Below are 21,691 nucleotides of genomic sequence, written 5' to 3' on the forward strand. Positions count from 1 at the left end.
TGGCGTACAAATCTCGAGAGTGCGTGTCGACGGCAAGATCGTAATCAGGAGAAATATTTGTTCGGTGGAACGGAAGCGATTTCTGTGGGTCATTGAATCCCCAGGCCAGTAATTTCTTACGTTTCACTGCTAATGTTTCTTTGCTAACATTGTATTTGTTTCGGATTCAAACTTGCAGCAAGTAAGTTTTCGATTAGCTCGTGTCGTTAACGTAGCGATTTAAACTTTCCTTCGAATTTGTTAATTACGGGTTTATTCTTAAGGCAATTAATGAATTAATAGACGCACGATATAATTAAAATTTCGAATGAAACGAAATGTAATAAGATTTTTAGCTCTTTTCTTTCACCAAAGAACTTTTTCAAATTGATTTTTTCTTCAATTAAGAACCATGTACTTTCTTCGAGTTTTCGATTGAATTTTAAGCTCAATTTTTCTTTCCTTGTTTTTAGAATTATTAGAGGAATTTGTGAAAGATAAAGGACTGGAAATGGAATCCTGGTCCTACGTGTTGTAACCAGTCCTCTGACATCTCTAATCCTACTTTTCTCTTATTCCTCTTATTATTAGATCCGGAGGTTCCGATCCCACATTATTCAACTGGCTTTTCCAATCAACACCCTTTCCCGAAGATCAATTCTTTTCCCAATCTCATTTGAACAATTTATGTCAAGTAATCATTGAAATAATTAACATTTGAAATATTCACTAATGTAAATACAGAAAGAAAATTCCACGACGAGCAACGAGAACGGATCGAGTTTAAAGTTTCGACGAGTCCTCCCCATGGATGTTAAGCGGGTCTAACTAGCGTTTAACTCCCGGAAGGCGGGATGGCTCTTCCTTCCGTCAGATTAGAGCTGCCGCGAAGCATCGAATTAGCGGGCTGTCAGTTTCCGCGTTACGTGTTTCGCGGCTGATAAATACCGCCAGCCAGTCCCGTTGTCGCGAATAACTATCCCGGGGCCCGTTATCAACGGGACCGACAAATTTCACGAGCAACGCTGTCGGCTGCCTTTTAATTGAGCCGTCTGCTGAAACTTCTGCTTACACCGATGTAAACTCACATCGTCGACTTGTCGTCTCCTTGTTAAGCATCGCGACTGCCCTTAGCTATTCAATTAACGTCTACCTTCTCGCTGCAAGTTTAACCGCAGCGTGCATGGAATTTAAAGGAACCGGATGCGGCTCGAGTAATTGCAAGGTGTTTTTATACTGTCATGCGGTGCTTTATCTTGGAATGAATTCAAAGCGGAATTGTCATCCCTTAAACGCTTGCTTTTGATCATTCGAAAGCTTTGCGCTCCAAGACATTTATTATTATTAAGAATTAATGCAATACGAGTGAACTAATATCGAGAAATAAACTATTCAAAATTATTTTCAAAGTCTTCAAAAACTTTCGACAATTTATTCGTGGACGAACAGATACGTCGACAAGATAATTTGATCCAACGTTTGATATCGAAACAGCAATCTCCCCGTCGTCGATCTGTGTGCATACTTCGAAGCTCATTTCTGCCCGTACCTTTTTCGTCCGGCCATCAAATGAAACCGAGTTTATACGAGAATATCAGCGAGCTTCGTAAGCTCGAGGAAGTTATTAGTTTATGACTCGATGAAATCCAAAATTTAATCAAGGCTACCAGCGGTTTCCGTGGTCAACGACTGACTGGAAACTCTTGCCGTGTTATTACTTCATTTTTAACGGCAACCAACGAACGTGACCGCGGATTATAGAAAAACTACTCTTATAATTGAAACTCTGCGATACAACTCTATTAAATAATTTCATTGTTTCATTGGGAACAATTTCATCGGAAGATCACGAATTTCCTCGTTTCATTTGACGTCTGATCAACCGGTAAAACGTCGAATTAGCTACACGTCATTTTCCGCATTAGCCGATCGCTCGCAGACGCAAATACACCCTGTGTACACGCGCACACACGCTTGCGGTTCTCGCACAGTCCGCTCGACCGCATGTCACGATCGTCCAATGTGTTTCGCGTACACCGAGATTTCACAGGCAATTAGGTTGCCGTATCTCTCTCTCCCTACGTAATTCTTTTTTTTTCCTTTTTTCTTTGGTTTTTCAGTTAACAATTTATCGTAAACCGTAAACCGTGAAATAGATCGTCGATCTTCTAGAAAATTGCTGTTACGGTGTATTTCGATTGAAAGTTTTGTTTACACGCGTGTCGCGAAATCTGTTTGTTAGAGAAACATGTTTCGCCGCACGATATCGACGGTTTTGGCACACGCGCGAAAATCCCGTCGAGGAAATTGAACAAATCTCGATCGACGCGAGGGACGAAAATAAAAAATAGAGAGAAGATTGAACTTGCCCAGCGGTGTGGATTTTTGTGTTACAAAGGGAATCGTGTGCACCCTTTCGATGTTCGCGGCAGACAAAGCTGGATTGCGTTTACGGAAGCAGCCTTCATATTTAATCCACGGACTTTTTTCTTGAAAAGTATCGGAATAATTTTTATCCTAATGTGCAACGAACGACAGTATAATTTGTGAATTTAAATATACACCCATACCTCGCTATACGTCCGCTTTTTATACGGCATTTCGCTATAACGGCCTTTTTTAATTATGACACTTTTTCGATTTTCGGCCCACAAAAAAACGCTGTACTTTTATTTCTATATAAGCATTTTTATTGGAAATAAAAAGAATAAAATGCTTTATGAACTAAAAACTACATTATTTTATAAAAAATTGGAACAGATCCAATTGAACTTGTATGGGTTTGTACCAAAATAATTGATTCGTTATACTGCTTTTCGCTTTACGGCCAACTTTTCCGAAACGTATCTAGGTGTATTAGTATTATTTCACTGCTGTTCTAGATTTCCATTAAATAATTAACGTTTGTTTCTTTATGTCCATCATTTTGGATGGAACGTGTCGAAGGGATACCAGAAGAAAAATTACATAACAGTCTTCCGTCAAGATTGGATATACTATCTTGTATGTCTCGTCTATCTACGAGGCGTATATTGAAAGAGATCCATCTTACTTGACTGATAGTCCGGTTGTTCGTCCTCTAAATCCCCAGATCACCAAACGAAAGCAGATGTTTCGCTGTCATCGCGCGATAACCCCGTTCACGTCATCCCTATTTTCGTCTGATCCGTTTCGCGGCAGTAGTTTCCCTTTAATCCGATCAAGCTAACTGACTATCCCATTCGTGAACAGTTGGAATAAACGTTTGACACAGCACGGGATAGCTTGATTTTACGAGCGATCGCTTAAATGTGCGCAACTAAAACGTGAAAACCGATTAAGCGTAACGTGTTTGTACGAATTAACGTTTCAGTTTACGGTCGACACAATTTTTCCACTCTTACGATTCCTCGGATTTCGAATAACAGTTCTCAGTTATTGTAATCGCCTTTGCAAACTTAGTAGAAAAATAAAAAGTATTTTTATAAATTTCGAACAAAGACTCGCGTGTTATTTTCAAATTACCATTTGATAATTTAAAATTAGACAGTGATTAATATACTCAAAACCTTAGTAAATTAAAAAATAAATAAATACTGTACATTGTCATTTTTACTTTATCAATCAAAGTGTTAAAACCTACAATTGCACGGACATTCGAATGCTTTTTATCTTCCAAACAGTTCTCCATTGACAAAGAACGAAATCAACAACGTACACGTAACATGGTGCCATGTGAACGCGAGAAAATCGGCTTTCAATACGGCCGTTTTCATCGAAACGTATCCGCAAGCTCTCGACACTCGTTCCAAGTCCGTACTCGATCGCGACCCACCTTTGGGCACAGTTTTCACCATCCTTATCGGTTCACTTCCGATAACGTCGTCGAAGGGATCGATTCGAGGCAACGATTGTGATTCCTTCGTGGCCAAAGTTAGATATCACCGAGCCGATAAAGCAGTTGCCGACTTTCTTAGCCCGACGTGATTGCACGGGGCAGATATCGGATCTATATCTTCTTGATAGAGGGCAGAAAACAGGAAAGAGCAAGCGTACTTGAAGATGCTCCAAGTCAGGTGTTTCCCTGTACGTGGCTCATTTCGCTGTTGTTTGTTCGAGCGTTCGTTTGCTCGAGCAACCCCTTTGCTCGACGACAAACTCGACGGCAGTCGAAGCTGTGTCTCGAATGGGGAATAGAAAATATTTAGCTGAAGTTTGATTACTGGGAAATTTTCATCTTGTATCTCATAATTCCTAGACGCTCTTATCCGTTCGTACACACGTTGTGTGTTTTAAAATTTCAATGGAAATTATTGTGGCTTTAAGACTGACAATATTTCACGAAGGCTCTTTTTAGAATCAACAAATTTGTCAATTTTCAAACAGAAATGGCTGTTTTTTAAATATGCAAAGTGGCTGAGAATATTGTAAAAATTACTGAAGAAACGACACTGCGATTCTTCTTCATGGTTCAGAAGATAAAATTCAGTGATACGTCTTTTACTGAATTTAAGTAGCGAGAGTTTTAATATACCTGAAACATTAGCCATCTCGAAAAGGTAACGTTCCAAAACAATCTGGAAAATTTCCGTTGAAACTGTATCTGAATGAAGGACGATTTGAAAACGTGCCTTTCTGTTCTGAGAAACGCAACATCATTCCGGTGCTCGAGATGCTCGTCGCCTTTCAGAATTCTCAAAAGAAATCTCTCGACTCGAGTAAACGGGATAACCAACCATCGCTCACAAACATACACAAACCATCATAGACTCGCAATTAAAGCGGAATCATTTCTAATGCGTTTACCTCGTCGGCATCTTTTGAATCTGCATTTAAATATTTCATCCGATGGATAAACGCGGCTCAATGCGAACGTAGAAAATACATAGAAATCTCAACTCCTTGGATGGTCCCTTCTCAAAGGGTCCGGTCAAAAAGGACGGAAAGCTCTTTTCATGGAACGGAGTAATCTACTAACAGCTGATATGGTTTCAACAGCCGCAAGACCACGTACTCTATCAAATGCACTAACTTGCAAGACACTTTCCGTCGGGAGAGTCCAATTTTCTGGTTGAAATTCAAAGACCACCAGCAGACAGGCCAATGTTCCAACTGTGAACACAGTTGTCCATTCAATTCAATTTTTGTTTATTATTTATACGTCTGCCGCTCTTTTTCTTCAAAAAGATCTTATATAGAATTTGTCCCTGGTGGTAGAACTAAAATTTCGAATTTTCATTACAATGAATTCTATGTCGCTAACGATATTAAGTTTTCGACCGGGCGATAATTTTGCGACAAAATGGCGTGAAATATTCCAGTGCCATCGAGAGTCCTGCAGAACGAAGCAATGGAAGTAATAAAAGTAAAAAAAAGGTCAAAAAGAATTGGGTGAAAAAAAGAGTGAGGTATTAGAGAGAGGCGCGAGTCCGTCGATACGGTATTCAGCATTTTTCAGCGCAATGGATATCGAGTTAAATTTAATGCAATTTCGCGTTACATTATTCCGATAATCTTATCGCGCGTCATTGCCCATTGGACTTATGGACGGGCTTTTATCTTCCGTTCGGTTATAGCACCTCCGACCGGTACAGTTATCGTATTATTTCACGCCCGATAGTTATTAATCGAATACCGATACCGAACGAATAAATAGAAATTCCCGTTCGAATTGCTATTATATCGAGTGGACACGAAAGTTTCGCGAATCCGTGTAACTGATAGATGAAGCAAGAATTCACGATGATTTGTAAACTTTGTATTTCTAACTATAGCTTGCAAGCTCCTCTAGAATTGAAAATATATTCGAAAAATAGCTAAGCCAGGGAGGAATGAAAAATCTGGCAGGTTCGGAGGAAAAAATGTAAAATTCAAGTGCTTTGTTGCGAGAGTCGAGAAAAATGGAAAAGCTTACAAGGCCAGAGGGGAAAAATCGCTCGATCCTGAGAGCAGAGTTTCTACCGGCACCTGGGAGCGGTAGAATTCGAAAAGCTTGAACGCTTATATCGGTAAATCGCTTTGATTTGCAAGCTTCGATCTAAGCAAGCTTAGAATTCGAATAGTCTATTACTGAGACGGAAAAGGAAACGAGGAAGCTCGTCGATAGAAAATCGCTCTAGCTTGCAACATCGAGGTCTAAGAAAATTTCAAATTCCAATTCTATGTTACGGAAGTCGAAAGGAAAACACGGAAGCTTACGACAAGAAATCGCTGTGTTTGGGAAACCAAAAATGCTCAAAGAATTCCAACAACTTGCAAATACCGCTTTAGAAGTTTCTAGCTTGCAATCTAGAGTCCTAAAAAAACTTGCTAAAGTCGTAAGAATCTAAAGAACTTAAAAATTGAATTGGAGAGATTTTGCTAGAGCTCGTGAGCTCTGCTTTCAACCAATAAACACTGCTCTCTAGAGCGGCTGTGAACCTGAAAATTACAATTTATAGACTCTCCCTGTTATTTCTATCCCAGCATTGGTCACTGTTATACCCCATTTTCACTAGCGCACAGAGTGATATAGTTCCATTGGAAAGCTTTACGCATCCCCCACGGAAGTAGCGTTATTTGATAGTAAGGAAGAACAGTTGTTTTCTCGAACGAGCATCGTTCTTCATAAATTTTAACCTTCCTTTCCGCTCTTCCATTGATATATGAATACCAGATGCGGATTCGCTAAATCAGAACACGAGATATCCTGTTTCTGAAACGAAACGCAGGACGCATAATATTTGTCTTCTCATTCACGTGTTCGCAGTCCAGCAAGCACTTTCGGAAAATTGCCTCCCCTGTTCTTGCATTATTGCACGCGATCCTACCGTGCGATTGGATAATAAAATTACTTTTTATTCCGTCACGTATGTTCCGCTTTTCAGTTCAGCACGATTCCTCGCTTCTGCTTTCTTCTACCAACCTTCAACCCCTTAGTTTTATCAAATTTTCTTTATTCAAAGTGAATCTCATAATTCCAAGGCGTCTTCAACGAACAATCCTTCCATCGAAAAAAAAATGCAAGCAGATGTCAGTCAGCAGGAATCCTCCTCGACGAAGTAACTCAAGAATGTGGACGCTTGCGCAAGCAAAACTGGCAGAAATCCTCTTGCAGCTTAATCACGCCGTCCATATCGGCTCCCATTAGTCGTGACGCGGAATCGCCGCGGGTTGCCTTCGTGGCGCGAGCAAAGAGTGGCAGATCCGTTGGCCGTTGGCCAGCTCGAAGCTGACGAGCTGCCGTCGCGCGTATTTCTCGCTCGCGTCTCCGCCAGCAATCCTTTATGTCCTCGCGGCGGAAACACTCAGGTGGATGCGAATAATCCCGAAAGCAATTTGGCGGCAGCTCCGTTCAATCTACTCTCGTCTACTCTTTCGAGTAGTGGCAGATTCCCTCACTACTTCCCAGTTTTCGTTCCCAGGCGTTGGCTATCATCGAGCCAGCCCTGCTACGCTTTAACGAGTCAGACGAGCCAGAAGGAGGGAACTTCGACATTCACGAGTGGACTCGAAAGTTGATTTTAAGCCGTTATTAACGGATGCGTATCAGCAACGGTCGAGCTTTCAGAGCTTGACCGCTCGAGAGTTACTCCTTCGAACTCCACTCGCGACCACCTTCGAGGAGCAGTAGAAATATTCCCCGGCTCCTCCGAATGAATTTTTGCCCCTGGTTATGCGTTTCGGTATTGTCGTTCAAATGTAACAGCAATGATGAATTTTTAACATAATTGCATCAGTTGCATTTAGAGATCTGTCGAGATAGTTGCCCTTTTGGACGAAACAGCTGCAGCGTTTCAAAGTGTTGATTGAGTGTAATGGCTGATGAATTTATGCTCTAGTTTGCTTTAATGGGAACAAGTCAGAGAGATCGAATTTGGTATAAATTAGACGCTGGATAAACCGTCCTCCATATGGTCCAAGATGGGAGTGTGAATCGTGAGTTGGACTAATTGGGACGTTGGAAGTAGTCAAAGCGCGAATCTCTATGTAAGTGGGATTACTCTAATGATTCGTTCAATAGTAATAGAGAAATTTGTATGTATCGATCATTGCACATTGAGATCGTTCAAAAGCTGTTCTGATATTAGTAGTTCTCTTCTCTGTTAATTCTTGCGAAGAAGAAAATTACTCTGCTGTTATTTTAAGGAAGTAATTATTGGGAAAATTTAGAATTGAAATTTTAACCAATCCCATATTCAATGGTTGAATCGTAAACGATCTTAAACGAGAACGTTCTGTATATTTCCTGAAGAAATTGCCATTCGTACGTCCAATTTTCGCATCGATTTCTAGCGTTTTATTTAGAAGCTTTTACGTCCGGACATCAAATTGCTTTTATTCCATGAAGGTCGGATGACAAGATTTATCGGCAGCATCGTAAATATTCCACAAAATCCATTATCGGTTTCTAATTTTCGCTCATCCTCGATTTCGTTGATGTATTATATCGACACTTCATTGAGAACTATTATTCCATCAATATCCAACGAGTAGGAAGAAAGATCAACGCATTAAGAATTCTATACTTTTCTTGACGTTTAACTCTTGTATTCTTCGCAACTAAATTTTCAACAAAAATTGAAGAAACTGATTCTTAATGATTTCAATATCGCGACAGATTCAACGACCTCGTTCTTCTAAATTTCCCAACGGCTTACCAAGTATTGCCCATTCATTTACGATGTATTAATTACGCTCGATGTAACAATTGCACAGTATGCAGCAGCAATTGTGGCTCGTATTGTAGTTATAATGTTCGAGCTAGACTCGGCCTAAGTGGATGTTAACGTATCATTGAACGATCTTAACGAGGCAGACGAGCGGTTCCTGCTCGACGAGAGGAAACTTTGCTATCCTCGAGTGCACTCCAAGTCCATCTTAGGCAGTCATTAACGGATGCACCGTGTAATGATACGTGCTTCAGAAGTCTGATCTCTTGAATGACGCATTATGTATCGTGCAATAATAATTAACGAGCGACCGTGATTTCAATAATTCACGTATCGTCGACACTTTCTTTTAAGGTATGGGTACTTTGATATATTCCAAACGAAAAAATGATTTCGCGATTCTTCAAATAATAGTCTTTTCCGATAACTTGAATACAAAATGATCTAATTATATTATTAATCGAACTCAGGACCAAATTAAGATTTCTGAGGATAAGGTCTGTCAGACCTTTAAAGGTCTCTTTAATTAAAAAATTAAAATCTATAACATTTAATCGTAAAGAAAAACGGCAATGATACAAAAACTTTTATTCAATATTTTAGACTTTCCCTTAATCGGCGCTGATTGCGCCGATGAAGAGATTATTAAATATGAATTTCTAATTTTCCAATTTTGTCGATGAACGGATTTAAAAAATAAATGTTCGCAATCTAGTGATAACAATTAGAGCCATCGAATCAGCAGTACAGAAGGATGGAGATCGTCGAAGAATAACGGTGGAGGAGTCGACGCGATTAACGATTTCATCGCAGCTTCAATATTTCATTCGAATCAATCGCAGTCGAATGGAGCATCGCGGAACAGCTTTAACGAGCCAATCAGGCGCCATCGGTTCGCAGGAAGTTTAGCATCCCCGGGCAAGCCCGAAGGGGATCTTGAAAGCCGGGGTCAGCTCGCTGTTAAGGCGGCTTTTGAAAACCTGATCGCGCTCGAACAAAGCGTTTTCAGCTTACAAACCATTTTGGAAGTTGCCGGTATTCCAGCGCAGGGGAATTTCAGCAATTCCATGAAAATTCATTTTGTTGAATCGTCGCGATACCCCGCCACTTTAATTCATCGCAATCTCTGACTCGTGCTTGTGTATTATTAAGGATATTGGTTTCTCTACATCGCGTTTAAGCATCCTGTAATATCCTGCCGCACCGCGCTTACTAATGCACACGCGTCTGCATTTGCATTCAACCGAGGGAATATGCACCATTACAATTGACGAAAATGTTCAATCGTTATTTCATTTTTGATTATTTTCCTAAAGCGTTTTCTAAATAATGATTTGCAAATTGTTTAATATTTTACGTTATTTCAAATGGAAATATAAAATAGTTCTGAAATGATACTGTGTTGTTAAAAAAAAAAGAGGAAAATCATTTCATTTATGAAACACTATAATTTACCAGTATAATAGAGATGCCAATGCATCCGGTTACTGCAATTGAAGTTCGCAGACGTGTTTGCAATGCCGCGTTAAATTTACAATAGAATGCAATACACCGAGAAAATGTAATTAATTTCAAATGTAAATGTCTAAAGGGTTATCGTTGCACTATCATACTATACAGCCATTAAATTTATTGGCGTAAAGTGATGCAACACGAGATCGCCGAACTATGTAATGAGACATTAAAATAATTCTACTGTTGATTCACTTAACGAAATTGAATTCAATTAATATCAATATATTACAACGGTAAGTTTTAAAGGACGGTACTGTGGGAATTAACATTTCTCTCAGGAATATATCGATAACGATCGGCAATGAACACTTTGTCAACTTCCATTTGGTTAATTATTATTTGTCGTAGCTTCTTCCAAGAAACGAAGAAGCAGAACTCTAGCAATCGAGTTGCTACGTGTCGCGAATAACCAAAAATAAAGCGAACTTATTGTTTCGGACGAGTCGAACTAATCATCGCCGCCTCATTGATCGATGGCCCACCATGAAGGGTCAGAAAACAAATTTAAGACGAACGTGACTAATTCAGGTGGCAAATGGTATAAGTTTATCAAAAGAAATAAAAAGAGGTTATAATTACAAAATGGAGTTAAAAGTTACAAATGGGAAGAAAAAAGAAATCAGTGCATGAAAATTGTCGTTTCCAGCGCTCACACCATTTACCATTTTAACTCCTTAATTAATGTCACAATTCGAAGGTCCATAATCCCTGAGACAGAGTTTTCTCAGCGACCGCGCCTTACTAGCTTGACGAAGGGACGATTTGCCCGTTTTACGAGAGGGAATCATGACGAAGCCAGTTAAAAATCGTCGGAGCAGAACGCAGCAGGGCCCAGGGCGATAACGAATGAATAATATTAAGATAGTTTGCTTCCCTGTGACGTTTATATTACCGATGATAAAAGCGCAGGTACGAGGAATACATTGCTAAGGGCGAATGTAAGGGGGCTCGTAGTGGTTAAGGTTAACGGTGATCAGACAAAGGAGAAATGTACTTTGCGATGCGTAAGAGTATTATGTGGGAACAGAGTTCTCTTGGAACAGGACAAATTTCACGTGTATAATACTTTTATCAAAGCAACCATACATGAATTAAATAATCAGCTTCCTTGGAGTCTTATATTGAATTCCAGGATTAGTTCTGAATAATAATTATGGACATGTTACTTTGTAAACGTGAGAAACCTTGTGTTTCATTTTGTATTCTTATGTGAATATGTAAATGGAAGATTAACTTTTGATAATTAACATTTTCTGTGTCTCATAATCTGTCATGTGAATATTTCAATTGTATGTAATCTACATTTTATAGAAGATATTTTAAAATAATTAGACGTGGAGAAAATGTCACAAGATAATTGCCATGTGAGCAGTTTATGTTCACATGAATTTTAAAACATAATAGCGCCAGCTTTCCACCATCACTATAAAATATATTTCTATCCCCCTTTCTTTTTCTAATGAAAGCTTAGAAGTAGCATTATAATGAGAGCCTCCTGTAAATAATTTTATACACATGTTCTACATTTCTGTATTTTTCTGTAATTATGAAATAAATAATTTTTGAAAATATTATAAATATTATAAATATTTAATTGAAAATTTCTAAATACTAAAGTTATATTAACATCTATCTGTCCATCGATTATTTAATACAAGCTAGGTGGAATTGTTGGTTCCAGGAAGAACCATTCGAAGAAAGTCAAACAAACGAAAGGAGCATCGGAATACAGCAAGACAAATCGAACATTTTTACCAGCAGTTACTTTCGTTTGCTAAAAACAAACAATCGCTGAGGGAACTCGGTCCGACGTCGATTTGATGGATACTGCAAATTCTTCGAACATCGGTTCGAAGCTGTATCGATTCGATCTGGCGTCGTTCGACGCGTCTTGCCGGCGCTGAATTTTATTTACGACCCGATAAATTCGCCGTCAATAATGATCGCGAAGCATTGTAAATCCATCGATGCAACAGATGCCGTTTCTTCGACGAAACTGAACACGTTTGATCGTGGAATACGTGCACGTACGAGCTCGATGCATGCACGCACGAACTCTCTCACGCTGATATAACTCCGACGAGTAATCGAATAACGCTTCGACGATAAACTATCGCCTAGCATCGTAAACTGTGCATTCAATCGACCCAAATTACTTAGTGGTATTACTTGTCATGATCGAGACAAAAATATAACGATACTACACGGAACCCTTCATTTTCTATTATTTCATGATTAAAAAACCGACAGGATACAATAACTTTTCTAATTATTAAAAAACCGTCACTGTTCCTGAACTTTCCTCTATTCCGAAAAACAATTCTCAGAGTTTCAAACGATTCTCAGGAGGCGGTTTAATCAGCTAAAAGGAAAGCGAACGGAAAGTTTCTCATCGTGCAACGTTTCGTTTAAAAATCTATCATTCGTCTGTGGATATCAAGGAAAATAGAATGTACATCAGTGGATAACGTCCTTGGCTTGCATCGCTTTCGATAGAAATTTGCATCACTCTCAATACAATCGTGATTGAATTTTCGCGAGACGTTTTCTCATCCGATCCAATTCGCTTCTATTCTTGCCGCGCCACGAATGACGACGGCCCCTTTTCCAAAATATATCAATACGATAAATAATAATTTCAGATAAATAATAACGATTCATGAATAATACGAGGGCATTATTTCAACGCGGCGGTTTAATGAGCGTTAAACAATGAATTTTAATTAAATTGGATCACGAAGAGAGAGCGGAGAAATGCGACGATGTCATTGTTCCCTTGAACATTGTTTTTCAATGACTAATTACATATGAGGCTGGTATTAATTACTCGCGACGGTGCTCGAGCAAATGATCATGAACGAAAATGCTCTTCCATGTGTATAGACACACATAATGCTATATACACGTGTACATTAATACATCCACCATTCGAACAATGTCGAGAGAAAGTTTCTCCACAGTCCATTGTGTCTGATGCGCGACCAGCTAAAAAACCATGATTAATCGACCGTTTTTTTCACGATTGTACGTGCAAGTACAAAGCGGAAAAAATGATAGAAAATCGTTGAAAGAAAGAGCAAATTGTTTTATGCAGTAAAGCTCGCGTTGCTATTCAGACACCACGATACGTATTTCACACTTTGACCACCGGGATCAAAATTACTGAAAATATCATTAGACAGTATTTTTATTTTTAACAAATATTTTCTATTATTTTCAGGATATCTTGTCGTATCTATCATCCATAATTTCAGTGAGGTAAATTAATGGCTGATGGATTCCTATGAAAATTTAAACGTCCCTCATAATGTTTCTTTAACTTCTAAATAAAGGGTTGTATCGTAAACTTCCATCATCAACGACACCGCTCAAAACAATCTGAAATTCATCGAGGGTGGTTCACCTTTCGCGCGAAATCGTCGTCGTTCAAACGATGCTCTCGTTTCAATGGACTACGGAACAATTGATCCATAAATCACGCGATCAGACACGCTGGTGTGAGAAAGAGAGGGGGATGATTTATAAAAGCACGATGTTTCGCGCGAGAACTGGAACGAATGAGAAGGATTCGCGACGTTACAATTAATCACATTTATTTACGTATGACCAACGTGTGTCAATATTACACACGGGTAGAACACGAGAATCTTCTGTAAACCAATTCTTTTTTTTTTTTTAAATAATTATTTCTCCATATGCCCATGAGTAAATTTAATAAACACCAATAAAATTGAAAAATATTTGAACGGATATAAAAAAGTTTCAACCGTTGATGTTAATATTCTGAAGGAATTATGATCTACCTGCTTCAGTTGTACTTTGTCTAATTAAAACACTTCGACCGACTATCCTTGGTCATAAAGTTTAATTGAAACCTGACCACCATTTCATCCTCGTCATTTCTCTAGCCTCTCTACAACTGGTCGAAAGCTCGTGCATTCCATCACGCGATACCATCATTAAATTCCACGAATTCGCACGCGTGTATCATGGTCGAATGCGAGCTGCGAGCGTTACTTGCCACGCGTCCGTGCATCAAGTCAAACCTTGTTACCACCGTTTGTACACTCTCGAAAGGGAAGCTTTAACCCTTTGGAGGCGATGAACCCGTATGGTTCAGTGTGAACTATAACCAATGAAGTCGGGCAAACGTTCGATGGAAACAATTTCCATTTACTGACCCATGCACGTACGAATTCAGTGAAATTTAAAGAATCATTTCTTAATAGAAATTAATTCCAGATCCCTATTTAATTTTTATTTTCGAATTTTAGAATATACCCTTGGATTTTGTTTTACCATTATATAAAAATTATTCGATTAGAAATTTGAATGTGTTAATACGGAACACGATGAACGAGAAAATTCTCAAGGGTAAATTCGCTTTCACAGGTAAAGTAAAATTCACGGCTTTCAAAAGCGGCATCCATTCCGAGCGGATGTTCGGCAATGAGTAAGCGATGCGTGAACCCAACCCGCGACCGGAAGCAGCCCCTATTTGTATCATCGCGCCGCAACGATAGTGTACACCGCACGTTAATGTTAGGTGTACGCTTGCCGGTGCTCCTGAGCGTGATTTTATCGGCGCGGTTTCGCCAGCCATATTAAACATTAACATTCGCGAGGATTTTGATTCTCTACAGCTAACTCGCGATCAAAGGGAAAATTACAATCCATGTTTGTCTTGAAAGATCGTTATCAAGTTTTACATAAAATATTGTATCGCTTTAGAATTGCTCTGTATCGATGAAGATGGAAATTTTGACAAGTTACCGGCCGAAATACGTACAGCAAACTGTCAAAGTCACTGAACGTCAATATTTTTTTCGACTCTGAAAAGAGTTCGATCGTCGTACGAACATCGAATATCGAAACTGGGGTAAAAAAAGGTCGTACGCGAACGAAGTACAAACGTGAATGATTAATCGTTTACCTGAAACGTCCGATCGTTTCGCAACAACACACGCGTGAACGTGCAATCGCCTAGCGTTTGCGTTATTGCTTCTGACGCGGTTGTAACCGCAGAATTTATACGAAGCTTCCTATATGCAAATGGATGACCGCGTACGAAGCTTCGAGCTTTTAATCGCGAACGGGAAAGCTTAACCGGCCAGCGAATTCGCGTCGACGCGTTCGACATTGAAACCGTTTTCATGTAATGCCCGAGAGTCGTCGTCGTCCTACATTCGTTCGGCGCGACCTCCGATCATTTTCGATGGAAATGCGATCATTTTTTCCACTCGCCTACCGATCTGTTCTTTGCTATATCCGACCGTACCTCGGAGTCGACGATAATTGTACACATGTACGTTTCTTAGGGTTGAAATTAAAATACGTCAAAATTAATCAAAGTCACGATAATCTGTTAAGTAAACCATTCTCAGTATAGCGACAGAATTATCTTCAAGATTAGCAGAATTTATTTGAAAAAACCATCGTGTCTATCAATCTTAATAAATGAATCGCTATCTGCATGGATCACCGCACGAACACGGATATTTCTTTTGCACCTGTAAACTCTTTTCACGCAGACCCAAACAGAGCGTTGCGAATTTCTTCGAAGAAAGAACGAGTTATCGCATCGTAAACGCCACGAAATATCGCTCCCAGAAACGTTTCACCACGCAAAGTCGAGGCCTGAACCCTCGGCCGTGTATCGTGGTTGGATCCTTACATGCAAAATCCGTAGTGGCGATCAATGGGGTGGTGGTGTGCCACGAAGAGATTGGGGGGGTCGATGGTTAGAATAGGCGGCGAAGCTTGGCCACGGCATTCAACGAGGCTAACTCTATCCCAGCAAATTACATTTCCATCTTCGTACGTGATAGGTGCAGCAAACATGCCCGTCAACGTCCGACCGAGTTTCTACCTGATTAGTTACACCCGACAAGGATTATATTTCCAAAGCAATTAATTAACCAACTTCCTTCTCCTCGTGAATGATAGTCGTCGAACGTGTCACCGTATCGACAATATTGACGATCGAGGAAAGCTTGAAGAAACGCGGAGACATGGCATAGAGAAAGAGCAGATGAAATTTTTTGTTATAAAATAAAGGATCGTCCTTATTTTATTAGGTGTGTGCAAAAATTATATCTGTTTATGAAGTGAATTCTAAGTAAAAAGTAGAAACAATAGTAAATAATAACAGTTTTATACATAAGTGGTATTATGTCTGACCAATCACTAGTTATACTACTTATAGTGAACTATGAACCTGGCCACTCTTTCAAATCTCTACTGTTTGGACATTTTTACGCTGATTTGAGTTATTAAAATAAAAATTTTCAGTATTATTGCTTGAATATTAGAACTCTTGGACGCATCTTAAAACATGTCTGACACATCACTGGTTATACTACTTACAGTGAACTATGGACCTGGCCACCTTTTTGAATTTTTACTCTGGATATTTGTATGCTAATTTAAATATTCAAAATAAAAATTTGCAATATTAAAGCTTGAATATTAGATCTTTTTCACATATCCTATGTTATGTCTGACTAATTACTGGTTATACTACTGGCAGTGTATCTAAAGATGGTATATCTAAAGTTTCAGCCTATAAAACGCCCTGATTTTGAAATCGCGGATTTCTGTAGAAAATTCGTGACAGAGTCGTTGAGATTATATTCAATAAAGTTAAATTAAAATGTACGGACGTCTGAGACCCGTCAGAGCTTTCCCGCGTTTCGGTGCCGTGAACGTCGTCGAGCTTCGCGCTGTTGAAACAACGAACTTTCCAGTTTCAGTCTGGCTACACCGAACGAGTGAAATTTCCACGCTAGGTTTGCACGAAGTTCCTACAAAATTTAGGCGACAAATGGCGATGGCATTGACGTAATGCAACATTAACTTCATTCCGATCGATGATTTTCACCTTTCGCCAGAAAGCCTCGCATATTGGTAGTTTATTCGCTTTTCACGGGAATATCAACATTTTATCTGCGCAAATATTTCGAGGCGCAAATAAATAAACGACAGAACGAATTTCGGTCCGCGATGAACCTGGCCGAAATAACAGGGAACTTCAACGTTAGTTTCGAACGTGTACGCGAGCTGTTCGATCAACGAGATATTTCACAATAAACCAGTCAGAATAAACTGGATATCATTTCATTTCACAGTGGCAAACGCGCAAACATTTTATCCCGTATGTCGCGCGTTAATTACGACCCCGTCAAGGACCTTTTGCCGATATATCGTCTTTGGCCACTATTATGTCCTTACACAAGATTTAATCCTGTATGTTTATTTCGTAATCGGTGGTACCAACTGGTGAACTAGGAAGGGGCGATGGCAGGCCTGGCCCCTCCTCGTAAAATTTTATTTCAATAAAAATAAATATTTAAACTGAAATTCAATTTGAAACGCATATGATAAAGTTCTTATTATGCAAAATTATAAACCTAGACAGTTGATTACTTAATTATAAAATTGACATGTTTAGTGAAGCTAGAAAAGCAAGACCACCTCCCAGAAATAAATGTCCAATAATGGTTTGATTGTTTCATACATAACACAGTTTGTCACATTAAAAATATGAAATATTAAAGCTAAAAAGATAGTAGCAGCTTCCTCGCAGAAGGGTTAAAAAGCGCGGAAGCTTCCTCGCTCCAATGTCGAATAACGTATAATTAAAAAAGAAAATTATAAACTTTTCCACTTACCGAATCAGGAAAGTCGCAGAAGGAGAGCCTCGGGTCGGTTGTTATCCTCGACGATGGCGTCTCTTTGTACATCCGCTCGCCTCAGGATCGTTCTCCAAGCTCGGATCGAAGAAACAACGGTCGAAGCAACATCCTCTTCGTCTTCAAGCTCTTCTTCATCCCCGTTTCCTTTTCACTGAGCTTGTTCGTACTAGTCCCAAGGAACTCGCGCGTCGTCACACGTGATCCTGTATCGTCAAATTTTTAATCGCGACGTGTTCTTTATCTTTTTCTTTTTTTTTTAAATCGTTGAAAGCACGTCAAACGTTCGCGATTGGATGACGAATGCACAGGTGAAAGGGTGCACGAAAGGGCGAGCAAGGTGGTCGAGTCGAGCCACAGGCAAAAACAAAACGATACGGAAGGAACGATGTTACGCACGCGGTGGCCAGTCGCAGACTGAACCTACGATCCGCGAGTAGCATCGATTTCGATGGAGGGGGGTAGGCACTACCTGCTGTAGTGCAGGGTGGGGGGGGTGAGGGTGCGGTGGGGGGAAAGCAACGAGAGCGGATGAGGCACGAGAGGAGCAGTCAACCTGTAATACGAATCTAAGGATACATTTTCAGGTGACAATTTCTGATGCCATGACACTAACATTTTTCCTAATGCTCTAACGCGTTCTGGTATTATGCTCTTAAGGGACCCTCAGACAAACAATATATACTATCAATATTTCAGTATGGTCAATATTGTTGAATGTATGAAGGAATAGATTGACGTATTGTCATTATTTAAAATATTGATGAGGTAGTTTGGTAATACCATCATATCAATTCGAAACTGAATGTATCATCAATAAATATTGAATGTATGAGATAAATACAGTCTGTGAATAAATATTGACATCATTGATAATGTACAGTGGGTGATGAAATTATTAGATCCAGGGTATGAAAAATAGGTTTAGAAATAGAGCCAGAATTTTTATATAAAATCGTCAATTTATTATCATCTGAGGGTCCTTTTGGCTGATGCAACAATTTCGTAAATTTGCAGATACAAATATAATTGAATTGGATTGAAGATAAAAAACAAAGAGGTTCTAGAAACGATCCCTGTTTTCCATTACTGAATATATCTTTAAATACCTTCATTGAACACTGTTTGGCAGAGGAGATGCAGATTGGTTGAGGTTCTGCGCGGACAGCGTTGAATGGTACGCTAATGCTAGGGTTCGTGAACTGCGATTGTGGATCGACGCACGTCGCCGACGATAATCGTCGATCAACGATGGATTCAACGTCACGCGTGGTCGACAAAGGCAAACAGTGGTTGTCCGTGATTCGTCTGTGCGTTTGCTAACGTTATTACACCGTTCCAGAAATCACAATGATCATCGAACCACCTTCTCTCATTTTTCGCATTCACCTCGACATCATCTTCGTGAAACACTTTTATTTCTTTGGAAACCACCACTGTATACCTATGAAAATAAATTTGAAAAAAGTATAGTGGTATTTAAAATTATTTTCCTCCTTTTTAACTGTTATGTCTTAAACACATTTATTATACAAAAAAATAATATAGTTAATTACATCTCTGATGCTAATAAAGTAATGACTGCGTATAATGTTTATTGAGATCAATCGATGCCATGACACACGGTAATCGAACTGTTTACTAAAAAATCATCCCAGGTGGCGCGTCCCCCCATGCGCCTTAAGGCGCGTCTCCATATAGGGCCGATACACAATATTAACCCATTACAGAGATATGTAGTCCGATAATCCGGTAATTATGCTGGATTATCGGAATTCTACTCCAACACGAGGCAGCAAATTAAAACTTTACATTAAAAATTAAATAATTGTATGCTGCACAAGTTTTATTATAATCCACGCTCCGATGGTCAACTCGTTATTTCAGTTAAACGATTATCACGGAGATTAAAATCTATAATTTATTACAATTTAAAATCGAATGAAGCAGAGACAAACATGGTATGTAATGTTACAAGCTGCCAATTAATAGAATCAATCGAAGTGTTTTATCGTGCTCCGTTTTGAACCCAATCGAAGGTACACTTCGCCGATCGTTATTTTCGAATATCGCATCGAACAGAGAAGAATTTTGTCGACGAACTGGACGGTTCAATTAGACCAGTTGGCCGGCAAACGAGGGATCCAGATTTCGAGATCCGATCCCGCAACACGATCGACCGATCCAATTTCCCTTTACAAATTAAATCACGTTTCCCGTGACCTCTCCCACGTGCCTTTATCGTCCGTCGTCCTATGCAATTTCTAACAATCACTCATCGCGGTTGAAACGATGCGAATAAACAAATGGATATGGATGGAATTACGCGACGATTCCCAAAATTACTTCCAATGAGTCAGTCAAACCAACGGAATCCCTGTGGCGGACAAAATTCACGGTTTTACGGGGTCCAAATTGACTGACTTCTCGTCTCAGTGATGTTTTCTTCAAGTATCTTCTTAGAATCTATTTCTGTGACAAACAAATTACTTTCCTAAAGATCTACATTTAGAGATTAAATTAAATTTACTTGTTTTGCTAATCGAGTTTCTGTTTTCAATTGAACCATGAAGTATCGAGTTCTAAGTACAACACCTTGAAGGATTCCTATATTTGATACATAGGAACTGAGTTAGAAGCTGTGCATAAATTCGTTAAGGGAACTCCTGGGAATACGATATGGCGAAGTTGGGATTTTCGTAAAAAGGGCTGGCACACTCGGCCGGTTCCAATTAAGCTTACGGGCTTACCCGTTTCTACACAAATATTAGGCGCCGTCCGAGCGTCCCGACGCTCCACGTTACGAACGGCACGCCGTATTAAATATTCGTCGTATAACGTCCAGGATGTATACCTCGTTAAGCGCGCCGAAACTGCTGGACCTCCGTAACGACGACGTTGGATGCATTCTTCTCTTGTTTTGACATTTTACGAAATCAACTCGAAATTGTAGCAAGTCACTTTTAGACTCTATGAAAATATTTCACAGCTTCTTATTTTTATAAGACATAAGTCCAATGATCAATTTAGCACATACAGAGTGTCTCGGCTTAAGTGTTATAATTTCGTTATTCCGTGACTATTAATGATACAAAATATTGTTAATATGGAAATTGCATGGAAAAAGGGCTATGTTTTGGCCGATTACGTTTACAAATTTCCTGATTTTCAGTAGATAATCGTAAAATCCTATTGTTGCAGTAAGTGTCACAGAATAACGGAATTATAACACTTAAGCCGGGACACCCTGTATAATTAATTATTTAATTAATTATTTTTGCCGTTTTTTGATTGCGTTTCGTTTCAAATACGGATATTATTTATTTTCAATTTGAAAGCACATGCAATCCCAATTGTTCTATTGAAAGGAACTTCTTATTCTAATAAAATCTTATCCAGTAACAGGGATCTTCTTAACCAGTTCTCAAGAATAAAGAAAGAGAAGAATCCTGGTACAAAGTCTTACGTTTCTGAACGTAATTAGCCGGTGACGAACAAAGGAAAATCGTAAATGAGAGTCGCCTTGAGATCGATTATCATTTCAAGATCGTTTTCTGAGCACAAGAGTTCGTGGATTAAAAGCTAAACACCATCCATTATTTCAAGTGAATATCTCCTTCCCCGCCTCTTTCTCTTCAACCACCTTGTTTCCTCGTGCTTTTGTTCTAGCCGGCGTCGATGTCCTGTGAATACAAAAGACTTCGAGGAAAGTTCCTCGACCGAAGAACTGTCAACTTCATCGTCTCGGGACTATCGCGTCGCCGATACTCTGCTTATCCACCGACACAACCGCGACTTAATTATTTCTGCAGATAGCGAATTAGAACGTTGCTCGGGCCAGATGGTTGAAAGTCAGACGCGATGAATCGTCGATGA

The 21,691-nt window shown here is 39.4% G+C and overlaps 1 protein-coding gene across 3 annotated transcripts in view; it reads right to left on the bottom strand.

The window, feature by feature from the left end:
• The window catches only part of LOC114874907 (discoidin domain-containing receptor 2-like), an 80,073-nt gene extending 61,009 nt beyond the window's left edge, over positions 1-19,064 (bottom strand). For 2 of the 3 annotated variants that reach the window (XM_029184645.2, XM_046285980.1), the window contains exon 1: positions 17,795-18,220. The gene's annotated coding sequence lies outside the window, so the exon portion shown is untranslated. Of the gene's footprint in view, positions 1-17,794; positions 18,221-18,924 lie in introns of those variants that run through there. The other variant, XM_029184639.2, reaches the window with a different exon arrangement.
• Positions 19,065-21,691: the final 2,627 nt, after the last annotated feature.

This window comes from Osmia bicornis, chromosome 5 (genome assembly GCF_907164935.1).
Source record: "Osmia bicornis bicornis chromosome 5, iOsmBic2.1, whole genome shotgun sequence".
NCBI lineage: Eukaryota > Metazoa > Arthropoda > Insecta > Hymenoptera > Megachilidae > Osmia > Osmia bicornis.